The 12500-nt window shown below is 49.0% G+C and overlaps 1 protein-coding gene across 9 annotated transcripts in view; it reads right to left on the reverse strand.

Moving 5' to 3' along the window:
- Positions 1-12500, reverse strand: part of robo2 (roundabout, axon guidance receptor, homolog 2 (Drosophila)) — a 586853-nt gene that overhangs the window by 182700 nt on the left and 391653 nt on the right. The gene's annotated exons all lie outside the window — the stretch shown is intronic.

Consider the following 12500-nt stretch of genomic DNA (forward strand, 5'->3'; position numbering starts at 1 on the left):
CCTGCCTGTATGTCTGCCTGCCTGTATGTCTGCCCAGCCAGCCAGCCTGCCTGCCTGCCTGTCTGTCTGTCTGTGTTTTGTGTAGACTTTTACAGCTGATTGGCACGGTTAGTAACAATAGCTCTGATTGGAGGAGAACAGGACCGAGATAGCTATTTAAAGAATCCATCCAAAGTTTTGCTTCATACCCTGTTATTTATTACCATGGCAACAGATGTATGAGCATTTAGTGCTGTATGTCACCCTAGACTGGAATAATGACAGGGTGCCTGGCCGAGACCTGTCTGTGACTGACGATGAATCATGGAACGTGTCACAACAAAACAATACTGAGGAATTCTGTTCCCATTTAAATATAATGGGACAGTATACAAAACACACCTACAACGTCCCCTTTACACTAGATGTACAGCTTCCTGTGGAACAAGGATGGGCAATTCCAGTCCTGATTGGTGTCACATTTCTGCCCCAACCCCCACTAACACACCTGACGTCAATGGTCATAATCTACAGTTTAGAATGCAATCAGTTTCATCAGCTGTGTTTGCTAGGGATGGAGAACAAGTATGACACTACTCTGGACCCACTGGCCATCCCTGCTGTGAAATAATGTGTCAGGGACGTGTGGATGCTTCTGTTTTCCTTACCTGCACTGTAATTTGTGTTACTTTGTTTCCAACTGTTGCCATTTATTGGGCTCCTACAGAGCTAACATACAGTGGTCCATTTAAAGAAAAACATTTTTTTTTAACCTTTATTTAACTAGGCAAGTCAGTTAAGAACCTATCCTTATTTTCAATGCCAGCCGAGGAACAGTGTTCTTAAATGACAGATGTTTTTTTTTTAAATGTAATGTTATTTTTTTAACCTTGTCAGGTTGGGATTTGATCTTGCATCCTTTTGGTTACAAGTCCAACGCTCTAATCACTAGGCTACCTGCCGCCATAAATAAGAGAGAGCTACTGGTCCTGTGGACAGGCTTCAGCACCATCACCCTCCTGGAGGAGACATAAAGTAGAGAGAGAGCTACTGGTCCTGTGGACAGGCCTCAGCACCACCCTCCTGGAGGAGACATAAAGTAGAGAGAGAGCTAGTGGTCCTGTGGACAGGATTCAGCACCAACCTCCTGGAGGAGACATAAAGTAGAGAGAGAGCTACTGGTCCTGTGGACAGGCCTCAGCACCACCCTCCTGGAGGAGACATAAAGTAGAGAGAGAGCTACTGGTCCTGTGGACAGGCCTCAGCACCACCCTCCTGGAGGAGACATAAAGTAGAGAGAGAGCTACTGGTCCTGTGGACAGGCTTCACCACCACCCTCCTGGAGGAGACATAAAGTAGAGAGAGAGCTACTGGTCCTGTGGACAGGCTTCAGCACCACCCTCCTGGAGGAGACATAAAGTAGAGAGAGAGTTACTGGTCCTGTGGACAGGCTTCAGCACCACCACCCTCCTGGAGGAGACATAAAGTAGAGAGAGAGCTACTGGTCCTGTGGACAGGCTTCAGCACCACCCTCCTGGAGGAGACATAAAGTAGCTCCGTGTTTACTGACAAAACAAAGGAACATAAGAGAAACGAGATGGACAACAAACCCGTGTGAACCAAAAAGGCTTTGTTTTTTTTTTCTAGCGGGCCATGTGGGAACGATAATGACCACCTTGGATCCTAAAAAGATCAGCCATTCATCTTAACCCCGGCCTGCCTGGCCAAACTCATAATCCTCCATAACACCCACCACCCAGCACACAGGGGACAGACAGCAGGGCACTTTGAAGGCAACATTTAGCCCATTTCTCCAGTCTTTCTCCAATGCTGGGTGAGTAGTTAACATCCACATCTGCTAGCAGGTTTAATTCTTCTTTTTACAAAATCCTCACCTTTACCCATCCATGCTCATGGCTCTCTTTCTCTCTCTGTCTCTCCATTCCTGCTTCACCTTCTCTCAACGTCTCCTCCTCTCTTTCTCTCTCTGTCTCTCCATTCCTGCTTCACCTTCTCTAAACTGTTCCTCCTCTCTTTCTCTCTCTGTCTCTCCATTCCTGCTTCACCTTCTCTCAACGTCTCCTCCTCTCTTTCTCTCTCTGTCTCTCCATCCCTGCTTCACATTCTCTCAACGTCTCCTCCTCTCTTTCTCTCTCTGTCTCTCCATTCCTGCTTCACCTTCTCTCAACGTCTCCTCCCCTCTTTCTCTCTCTGTCTCTCCATTCCTGCTTCACCTTCTCTAAACTGTTCCTCCTCTCTTTCTCTCTCTGTCTCTCCATTCCTGCTTCACCTTCTCTCAACGTCTCCTCCTCTCTTTCTCTCTCTGTCTCTCCATTCCTGCTTCACCTTCTCTAAACTGTTCCTCCTCTCTTTCTCTCTCTGTCTCTCCATTCCTGCTTCACCTTCTCTCAATGTCTCCTCCTCTCTTTCTCTCTCTCTCTCCATTCCTGCTTCACCTTCTCTCAACGTCTCCTCCTCTCTTTCTCTCTGTCTCTCCATTCCTGCTTCACCTTCTCTCAACGTCTCCTCCTCTCTTTCTCCAGCCCTCCCCAATCAGACTAATTCATTTTCCCTAATGATGGATAATTTCATCCACTCTGCCTTCTTACGTTCCCTTGCTCCCCCTCCACAGTAGCCAGTCCTGCCTTCCTCTTTCAACATGTTCCATCCATCATAGCAGGAAGCCCGGTCTGAGCTTCTCAATGCTCCCCCTTCCCCTTCTCCCTCTAGCCCCCCCCTCCACCTTTCAGCAGTCATCAGGATGAGTAATGATGGAGGTTAGATGGGTCCATTTTCACCCTGAGCCTCCTGGTCTTCCCCGGCAGTCCCCTGTGACAGTGCTAAATACTGTCGTCTCAAGGGGACTTAATAGTCTCTCCATTTATTTCAGAAATGACTCTCGCCTCCCCTGTTTTGTTCAATCAGGGTGTGAGTGTGGTGGAAGTGATGGTGTGTGTGTGTGTGTGTGTGTGTGTGTGTGTGTGTGTGTGTGTGTGTGTGTGTGTGTGTGTGTGTGTGTGTGTGTGTGTATGTATGTTCGTGCGTGCGTAAGTGCGTGAGTAGAGGCTGCAATGCCTGTGTGAGTGAATGGATAGGAAACATGATATTGGTGCATGTTTGTGTGTGTGTGACTGTGAGCGTCTGAGTGGGGGTATCTTGGGAGACAATAGCCAGGATCAAGGTTTCTATGTGTCTTGCTGGATGTCTATGACAGGCCCATCCAGGTCACTGGGGACAGATTCATCATAGCTAAATTTTTTATTATTTTTTTTATTTCACCTTTATCCAGGTTGGCCAGTTGAGAACAAATTCCCATTTACAACTGCGACCTGGCTATGATGAAGCAAAGCAGTGCGACACAAACAACATCACAGAGTTACACATGGAAAAAACAAACGTACAGTCAATAACACAATAGAAAAAAATCTATATACAGTGTGTGCAAATGAGGTAAGGCAATAAATAGGCCGTAATGGCGAAGTAATTACAATTTAGCAGTTAAACACTAGTGTGATGGATGTGCAGAAGATGAATGTGCAAGTTTTGGGACACTGTAAAATCCATGGGGAACAAGAGCACCTCCACTCAGCTGCTCACTGAGCTGAGGCTAGGTAACACGGTCACCACCGATAAATCCATGATAATCTAAAACAGCTCCGCCCCCCACGCAGCTACTTGCCCGAGCCTCCCCAGTATTTCCTTCACCCAAAACCAGATTGCAGAAGTTCTGAAAGCACTGCAAAATCTGCACCCGTACAAATCAGCTGGACTGACAATCTGGACCCTCTCTCTCTAAAACTATCGCTCAGTACCTTGAGCGTGGCTGAGGTGCACCCGTGACCAGCTCGGAAACCGTAATGCACAACGGAGAAGATACGGTGGGATTCGAAATGGTCAGTGATCTGTTTATTTAACTTGGCTTTTGAAGACTTTATAGAAGCAGGGAAGGATGAATATAGGTCTATAACAGTTTGGGTCTAGAGTGTCACCCCCTTTGAAGATGGGGATGACCGCGGCAGCTTTCCAATCTTTACGAATCTCGGACAATACGAAAGAGAGGTTGAACAGACTGGTAATAGGGGTTGCAACATATGTGTCGGATAATTTTGGAAAGAGAGAGTCCAGATTGTCTAGCCCAGCTGATTTGTCGGGGTCCAGATTTTGTAACTCTTTCAGAATATCAGCTATCTGGATTTTTGGTGAAGGAGAAATGGCGGAGGCTTGGGCAAGTTGCTGTGGGGGGTGCAGGGCTGTTGATCGTGGAGGGGTAGCCAGGTGGAAAGCATGGCCAGCTGTAGAAAAATGTTTATTGAAATTCTTGATTATCGTGGATTTATTGGTGGTGACAGTGTCTCCTATGCTCAGTGTAGTGGGCCGTTGGGAGGAGGTGCTCTTATTCTCCATGGACTCTATAGTGTCCCAGAACGTTTTGTAGTTTGTGCTACAGGATGCACATTTCTGTTTGAAAAAGCTAGCCTTTGCTTTCCTAACTGCCTGTGTATATTGGTTCCTAACTTCCCTGAAAAGTAGCATATTGTGGGGGCTATTCGATACTAACGCAGTACACCACAGGGCGTTTTTGTGCTGGTCAAGGGCAGTCAAGTCTGGAGTGAACCAAGGGCTATATCTGTTCCTGGTTCTAAATTATTTGAATGGGGCATGTTTATTTAAGATGGTAAGGAAAACACTTTTAAAGAATGACCAGGCATCCTCCACTGACGGAATGAGGTCAATATCTTTCCAAGATACCCGTGCCAGGTCCATTAGAAAGGCCTGCTTGCTGAAGTGTTTTAGGGAGTGTTTGACAGTGATGAGGGGTGGTCGTTTGCCACCCTTTGGCAGTTCTATCTTGTCGGAAAAAGTTATAGTTAGGGATGGAATTTTTGGTGGCCTTCCTAAGCCAGAGTTCAGACATGGCTAGGACATCAGGGTTGAAAGAGTGTGCTAAGGCAGTGAATATAACAAACTTAGGGAGGATGCTTCTAATGTTAATACAGTGCCTTGCGAAAGTATTCGGCCCCCTTGGACTTTGCGACCTTTTGCCACATTTCAGGCTTCAAACATAAAGATATGAAACTGTAGTTTTTTGTGAAGAATCAACAACAAGTGGGACACAATCATGAAGTGGAACGACATTTATTGGATTTTTCAAACTTTTTTAACAAATCAAAAAATGAAAAATTGGGCGTGCAAAATTATTCAGCCCCTTTACTTTCAGTGCAGCAAACTCTCTCCAGAAGTTCAGTGAGGATCTCTGAATGATCCAATGTTGACCTAAATGACTAATGATGATAAATACAATCCACCTGTGTGTAATCAAGTCTCCGTATAAATGCACCTGCACTGTGATAGTCTCAGAGGTCCGTTAAAAGCGCAGAGAGCATCATGAAGAACAAGGAACACACCAGGCAGGTCCGAGATACTGTTGTGAAGAAGTTTAAAGCCGGATTTGGATACAAAAAGATTTCCCAAGCTTTAAACATCCCAAGGAGCACTGTGCAAGCAATAATATTGAAATGGAAGGAGTATCAGACCACTGCAAATCTACCAAGATCTGGCTGTCCCTCTAAACTTTCAGCTCATACAAGGAGAAGACTGATCAGAGATGCAGCCAAGAGGCCCATGATCACTCTGGATGAACTGCAGAGATCTAAAGCTGAGGTGGGAGACTCTGTCCATAGGACAACAATCAGTCGTATATTGCACAAATCTGGCCTTTATGGAAGAGTGGCAAGAAGAAAGCCATTTCTTAAAGATATCCATAAAAAGTGTTGTTTAAAGTTTGCCACAAGCCACCTGGGAGACACACCAAACATGTGGAAGAAGGTGCTCTGGTCAGATGAAACCAAAATTGAACTTTTTGGCAACAATGCAAAACGTTATGTTTGGCGTAAAAGCAACACAGCTGAACACACCATCCCCACTGTCAAACATGGTGGTGGCAGCATCATGGTTTGGGCCTGCTTTTCTTCAGCAGGGACAGGGAAGATGGTTAAAATTGATGGGAAGATGGATGGAGCCAAATACAGGACCATTCTGGAAGAAAACCTGATGGAGTCTGCAAAAGACCTGAGACTGGGACGGAGATTTGTCTTCCAACAAGACAATGATCCAAAACATAAAGCAAAATATACAATGGAATGGTTCAAAAATAAACATATCCAGGTGTTAGAATTGCCAAGTCAAAGTCCAGACCTGAATCCAATCGAGAATCTGTGGAAAGAACTGAAAACTGCTGTTCACAAATGCTCTCTATCCAACCTCACTGAGCTCGAGCTGTTTTGCAAGGAGGAATGGGAAAAAATGTCAGTCTCTCGATGTGCAAAACTGATAGAGACATACCCCAAGCGACTTACAGCTGTAATCGCAGCAAAAGGTGGCGCTACAAAGTATTAAGGGGGCTGAATAATTTTGCACGCCCAATTTTTCAGTTTTTGATTTGTTAAAAAAGTTTGAAATATCCAATAAATGTTGTTCCACTTCATGATTGTGTCCCACTTGTTGTTGATTCTTCACAAAAAAATACAGTTTTATATCTTTATGTTTGAAGCCTGAAATGTGGCAAAAGGTCGCAAAGTTCAAGGGGGCCGAATACTTTCGCAAGGCACTGTATGCATGAAACCAAGGCTTTTACGGTTACAGAAGTCAACAAATGAGAGCACCTGGGGAGTAGGAGTGGAGCTAGGCACTGCAGGGCCTGAATTAACCTCTCTAGAGACATCATTTAAACCAGGTGAGGTCACCATATGTGTGGGAGGTGGAACAAAAGGTTTAGCAAAGGCATATTGAGCTGGGCTGGAGGCTCCACAGTGAAATAAGACAATGATCACTAACCAAAACACCAATGGACAAGGCATATTGACATTAGGGAGAGGCATGCGTAGCTTAGTGATCATAGGGATCATTGGGTAGCTCGGCGAGCTGGAGACACGGCGATTCAGACAGCTAGCGGGCTGGGGAAAGCAGGCTAACAGAAGGGTCTTAGGTGAATTTCGCTACTAAAAAGTCTGTTGTAGCCCCCTCGGACGGTTAGGTAGGCAGACCAGTTGTGATGGATCGACAGGGCTCTGTGTAGGCAGTAAAAGGGTCCGGGCCAATTGGCAAAATAGGTATTGTAGCCAAAGAAATTGGCTGACCTCTTCAGCTAACAGTCCGATATGCTCAGGACAGCTAGCAGGCGAGTAGGCTAGCAGATGGGCCTTCAGGGGACATCGCGAAGGAGGAGCCTGTTGAAACCCCCTTGGGCGGATTATGTCGGTAGACCAGTCGTGATGGATCGGTGGGGCTCTGTGTCGGCAGTAAAGGGGGTCCAGGCAAATTGGTAAAATATGTATTGTGGACCTCTTCAGCTAGCCGGGAGATGGGCCTAGCACGAGGCTAGATTCCAGGCTAACTGGTGCTTGCTTCGGGACAGAGACGTTAGCCAGGGGTAGCCACTCGGATAGCAGCTAGGTAGCTGCAATGTTCCAGGTGAAAAGGTTCAGAGCTTGCGGTAGGAATCTGTAGATGTGGAGAAAAAGCTGTCCTGTATGCTCTGGGTTGAATCGCGCTGAGCAGACTGGCAGGAGTTGACCGGACTAAGGTTAACTGGTGACCGCTAGCAGTGGCTAACTGACTACTAGCTAGTAGCTAGTTAGCTGACTAGCTTCTGTTTGGGGTTCCGGTTCTAAGGTATAGAAAATAGCGGGTTGCAGGAGAGTATATTGAAATTGAGGTTAAAAATAATTAAAATATATTTGAAATATATATGAAGGAGAAAAAAATATATATACACGGGACACAACAAGACAAAAAGACATCTGAACTGCTACGCCATCTTGGACTGCTACTGGATCAAACAGCATTGGACTCTCTCCATAGATTACCACTGTATATTCAAAGAGAGAGAGGAAAATGCAGAAGAATTAAGACGAACAGAGAAATAAAGAGAGATAACTATAGACAGATGGAAAGACTGACAGAAAGAAAAAGGGCAATGATAGAAAGTCAGTAACTGAAAACAGTGAAGGAAAATCAACTGAAATACTACCAACAACACTGTGATTAGGTGTCAGGGAGGGTAGTGGGCCCGGCTGAGTGTCAGAGAGGATAGTGGGCCAGATTGAGTGTTAGAGAGGATAGTGGGCCCGGCTGAGTGTCAGAGAGGATAGTAGGCCAGATTGAGTGTTAGAGAGGATAGTGGGCCAGGCTGAGTGTCAGGGAGGATAGTGGGCCAGACTGAGTGTCAGGGAGGATAGTGGGCCAGGCTGAGTGTCAGAGAGGATAGTGGGCCAGGCTGAGTGTCAGGGAGGATAGTGGGCCAGGCTGAGTGTCAGAGAGGATAGTGGGGCAGGCTGAGTGTCAGGGAGGATAGTGGGCCAGATTGAGTGTCAGAGAGGATAGTGGGCCAGATTGAGTGTTAGAGAGGATAGTGGGCCAGGCTGAGTGTCAGGGAGGATAGTGGGCCAGGCTGAGTGTCAGAGAGGATAGTGGGCCAGGTTGAGTGTCAGAGAGGATAGTGGGCCCGGCTGAGTGTCAGAGAGGATAGTGGGCCAGATTGAGTGTTAGAGAGGATAGTGGGCCAGGCTGAGTGTCAGGGAGGATAGTGGGCCAGACTGAGTGTCAGAGAGGATAGTGGGCCAGATTGAGTGTTAGAGAGGATAGTGGGCCAGACTGAGTGTCAGGGAGGATAGTGGGCCAGGCTGAGTGTCAGAGAGGATAGTGGGCCAGATTGAGTGTTAGAGAGGATAGTGGGCCAGGCTGAGTGTCAGGGAGGATAGTGGGCCAGACTGAGTGTCAGGGAGGATAGTGGGCCAGGCTGAGTGTCAGAGAGGATAGTGGGCCAGGCTGAGTGTCAGGGAGGATAGTGGGCCAGGCTGAGTGTCAGAGAGGATAGTGGGGCAGGCTGAGTGTCAGAGAGGATAGTGGGCCAGATTGAGTGTTAGAGAGGATAGTGGGCCAGACTGAGTGTCAGGGAGGATAGTGGGCCAGGCTGAGTGTCAGGGAGGATAGTGGGCCAGGCTGAGTGTCAGAGAGGATAGTGGGCCAGACTGAGTGTCAGAGAGGATAGTGGGCCAGATTGAGTGTTAGAGAGGATAGTGGGCCAGACTGAGTGTCAGGAAGGATAGTGGGCCAGGCTGAGTGTCAGGGAGGATAGTGGGCCAGGCTGAGTGTCAGGGAGGATAGTGGGCCAGGCTGAGTGTCAGAGAGGATAGTGGGCCAGGTTGAGTGTCAGAGAGGATAGTGGGCCCGGCTGAGTGTCAGAGAGGATAGTGGGCCAGATTGAGTGTTAGAGAGGATAGTGGGCCAGGCTGAGTGTCAGGGAGGATAGTGGGCCAGACTGAGTGTCAGAGAGGATAGTGGGCCAGATTGAGTGTTAGAGAGGATAGTGGGCCAGACTGAGTGTCAGGGAGGATAGTGGGCCAGGCTGAGTGTCAGGGAGGATAGTGGGCCAGGCTGAGTGTCAGGGAGGATAGTGGGCCAGGCTGAGTGTCAGAGAGGATAGTGGGCCAGGCTGAGTGTCAGGGAGGATAGTGGGCCAGGCTGAGTGTCAGGGAGGATAGTGGGCCATGCTGAGTGTCAGGGAGGATAGTGGGCCAGGCTGAGTGTCAGAGAGGATAGTGGGCCAGGCTGAGTGTCAGGGAGGATAGTGGGCCAGGCTGAGTGTCAGAGGATAGTGGGGCAGGCTGAGTGTCAGGGAGGATAGTGGGCCAGGCTGAGTGTCAGGGAGGATAGTGGGCCAGGCTGAGTGTCAGGGAGGATAGTGGGCCAGGCTGAGTGTCAGAGAAGATAGTAGGCCAGGATGAGTGTCAGGGAGGATAGTGGGCCATGCTGAGAGTCAGAGAGGATAGTGGGCCAGGATGAGTGTCAGAGAAGATAGTAGGCCAGGATGAGTGTCAGGGAGGATAGTGGGCCTGGCTGAATGTCAGAGAAGATAGTGGGCCAGGCTGAGTGTCAGGGAGGATAGTGGGCCAGGCTGAGTGTCAGGGAGGATAGCGGGCCAGGCTGAGTGTCAGGGAGGATAGTGGGTTAGGCTGAATGTCAGAGAAGATAGTGGGCCAGGCTGAGTGTCAGGGAGGATAGTGGGCCAGGCTGAGAGTCAGGCTGAGAGTCAGGGAGGTTATTCACGCTATAGGAGCAGATCAGGCCCAATGTACCCAGGCTTGATGAGGCCTGCATCTCCACAAAGAACATTTACTCTGGTTGATTTCTGTGGCGCTGCACTAATTACTGAGAGAGCAGAGCTCCAAGCTGATAGGATGCAGGAATGACTGAGTCACTGGAGGTGATGATGGTTATAGTCCCTGTTATACACCTGAAGTCTCACACCTAGGAGAGAAGAAGCATGTTTATGCCACAGACTGTAGACCAGACCTGGGTTCGAGAGAGGGAGTCGACTAGGCGAGAGGCTAAAAACTGAAACTGCCAGAGAAGATGTTGTGAAAATGAATGTATTGACAGAATAAATGGTTACAACACCGTTTGTTAATCTACAGAAGGGTTTCCTAACCGCTCAAGGCTCTGCTGACACTGCTTGACTGGCGTCCTCTGTGCCTCTAGCATTGTACCATCTGATCTGAGAAGGAGCATTCACTCCCACTTCTTCAAACACTCCTCTCCCACTCAGTCCCACCACCAGACACCCAGCTGTCCCCTCCCATCCAGTCCCAGAGACAGACAGCTATCCCCTTCCACCCAGTCCCACCACCAGACAGCCAGCTGTCCCCTCCCACCCAGTCCCACCACCAGACACCCAGCTGTCCCCTCCCACTCAGTCCCACCACCAGACAGCCAGCTGTCCCCTCCCATCCTGTCCCAGAGACACCCAGCTGTCCCCTCCCATCCAGTCCCAGAGACACCCAGCTGTCCCCTCCCATCCAGTCCCACCACCAGACACCCAGCTGTCTCCTCCCATCCAGTCCCAGAGACACCCAGCTGTCCCCTCCCATCCAGTCCCAGAGACACCCAGCTGTCCCCTCCCATCCTGTCCCAGAGACACCCAGCTGTCTCCTCCCATCCAGTCCCAGTGACAGCCAGCTGTCCCCTCCCATCCTGTCCCAGAGACACCCAGATGTCTCCTCCCATCCAGTCCCAGAGACAGCCAGCTGTCCCCTCCCATTCTGTCCCAGAGACACCCAGCTGTCTCCTCCCATCCAGTCCCAGAGACAGCCAGCTGTCCCCTCCCATCCAGTCCCAGAGACACCCAGCTGTCCCCTCCCATCCAGTCCCAGAGACACCCAGCTGTCCCCTCCCATCCAGTCCCAGAGACACCCAGCTGTCCCCTCCCATCCTGTCCCAGAGACACCCAGCTGTCTCCTCCCATCCAGTCCCAGAGACAGCCAACTGTCCCCTCCCACCCAGTCCCACCACCAGACACCCAGCTGTCCCCTTCCATCCTTTCCCAGAGACAGCCAGCTGTCCCCCCCCATCCAGTCCCAGAGACACCCAGCTGTCCCCTCCCATCCAGTCCCAGAGACACCCAGCTGTCCCCTCCCATCCAGTCCCAGAGACACCCAGCTGTCCCCTCCCATCCTGTCCCAGAGACACCCAGCTGTCCCCTCCCATCCAGTCCCAGAGACACCCAGCTGTCCCCTCTGTGCTCCCAGCCTCCCACCCCGGCTATAGTAACCCATTAACGCTCTGTCTACTTAAACAACACACTCTTGACAGTCCTCCACCATTCCCAGTCCCCCTCCACTAACTGCCAAAACACACACATGCACGCGCACGTGTACGCACACACACGGACACACACACACACACACACACACAAACACACACACACACACAGACCTCTATTTCAGGGTTCTGTCAAACTCCACTGTTTCTGAGAGTCGTTGTAATTATAAACGCATCCCACCATGCATTCACATTATTAGGCAATATGTTCTAATTCAATTAATTGTGGTCCTGTTGGTCAAAGAGGCTTCTGGGATGCTTTTTACTCATTAGCTGTGCAGAATCTGTCCGTAACCTAATGAACAATAATAATCCTGGGTTGTGTAAAACGCTGCTGGGGAGATGCTGCCTGATGGCCTAGCCTGGTAATTGGCTTGTCCTACATTCCGCTTCGTTAACAGGAGAAAGCAATAAAACAGCAATAATAACACCCCCAAACTGCCATCAGGGAAGAAATGCAGACACCTTGTTTTAGAAATTGCAGCAGAAGGGAAGTGAGACACAGGGCATTAGCTAGAAGAGAGCTGCGGGCCAGATAAAACAACTCCCACTGAACTCCCACTGAACTCCCACTGAACAGACTGCCTGTTTGACCAGCAAATAGTCTTTGATGTGTTTAACAACAGAAACAGAGAGATTCAGTCCACATGGACATGACTGTCAGGACAGAGTCATTTACCAGTAGTCAGACATCAGGTAGGAAATGAACAGATAGCAATGAACGATGGAATGGCTGTAGTTGTTAACTACCACAATGACGCATTAATTGCAGGAGCATAACTGTATATCTTCGCCAAGCTACTCCACTTTAACTCGTCTGGGAAAAGGGATACTCCCACACAGAGGTCAGAGTTCACTAACAG

This window comes from Oncorhynchus mykiss, chromosome 27 (assembly GCF_057628025.1).
Source record: "Oncorhynchus mykiss isolate SJ-2025 chromosome 27, ASM5762802v1, whole genome shotgun sequence".
NCBI classification, from domain to species: domain Eukaryota; kingdom Metazoa; phylum Chordata; class Actinopteri; order Salmoniformes; family Salmonidae; genus Oncorhynchus; species Oncorhynchus mykiss.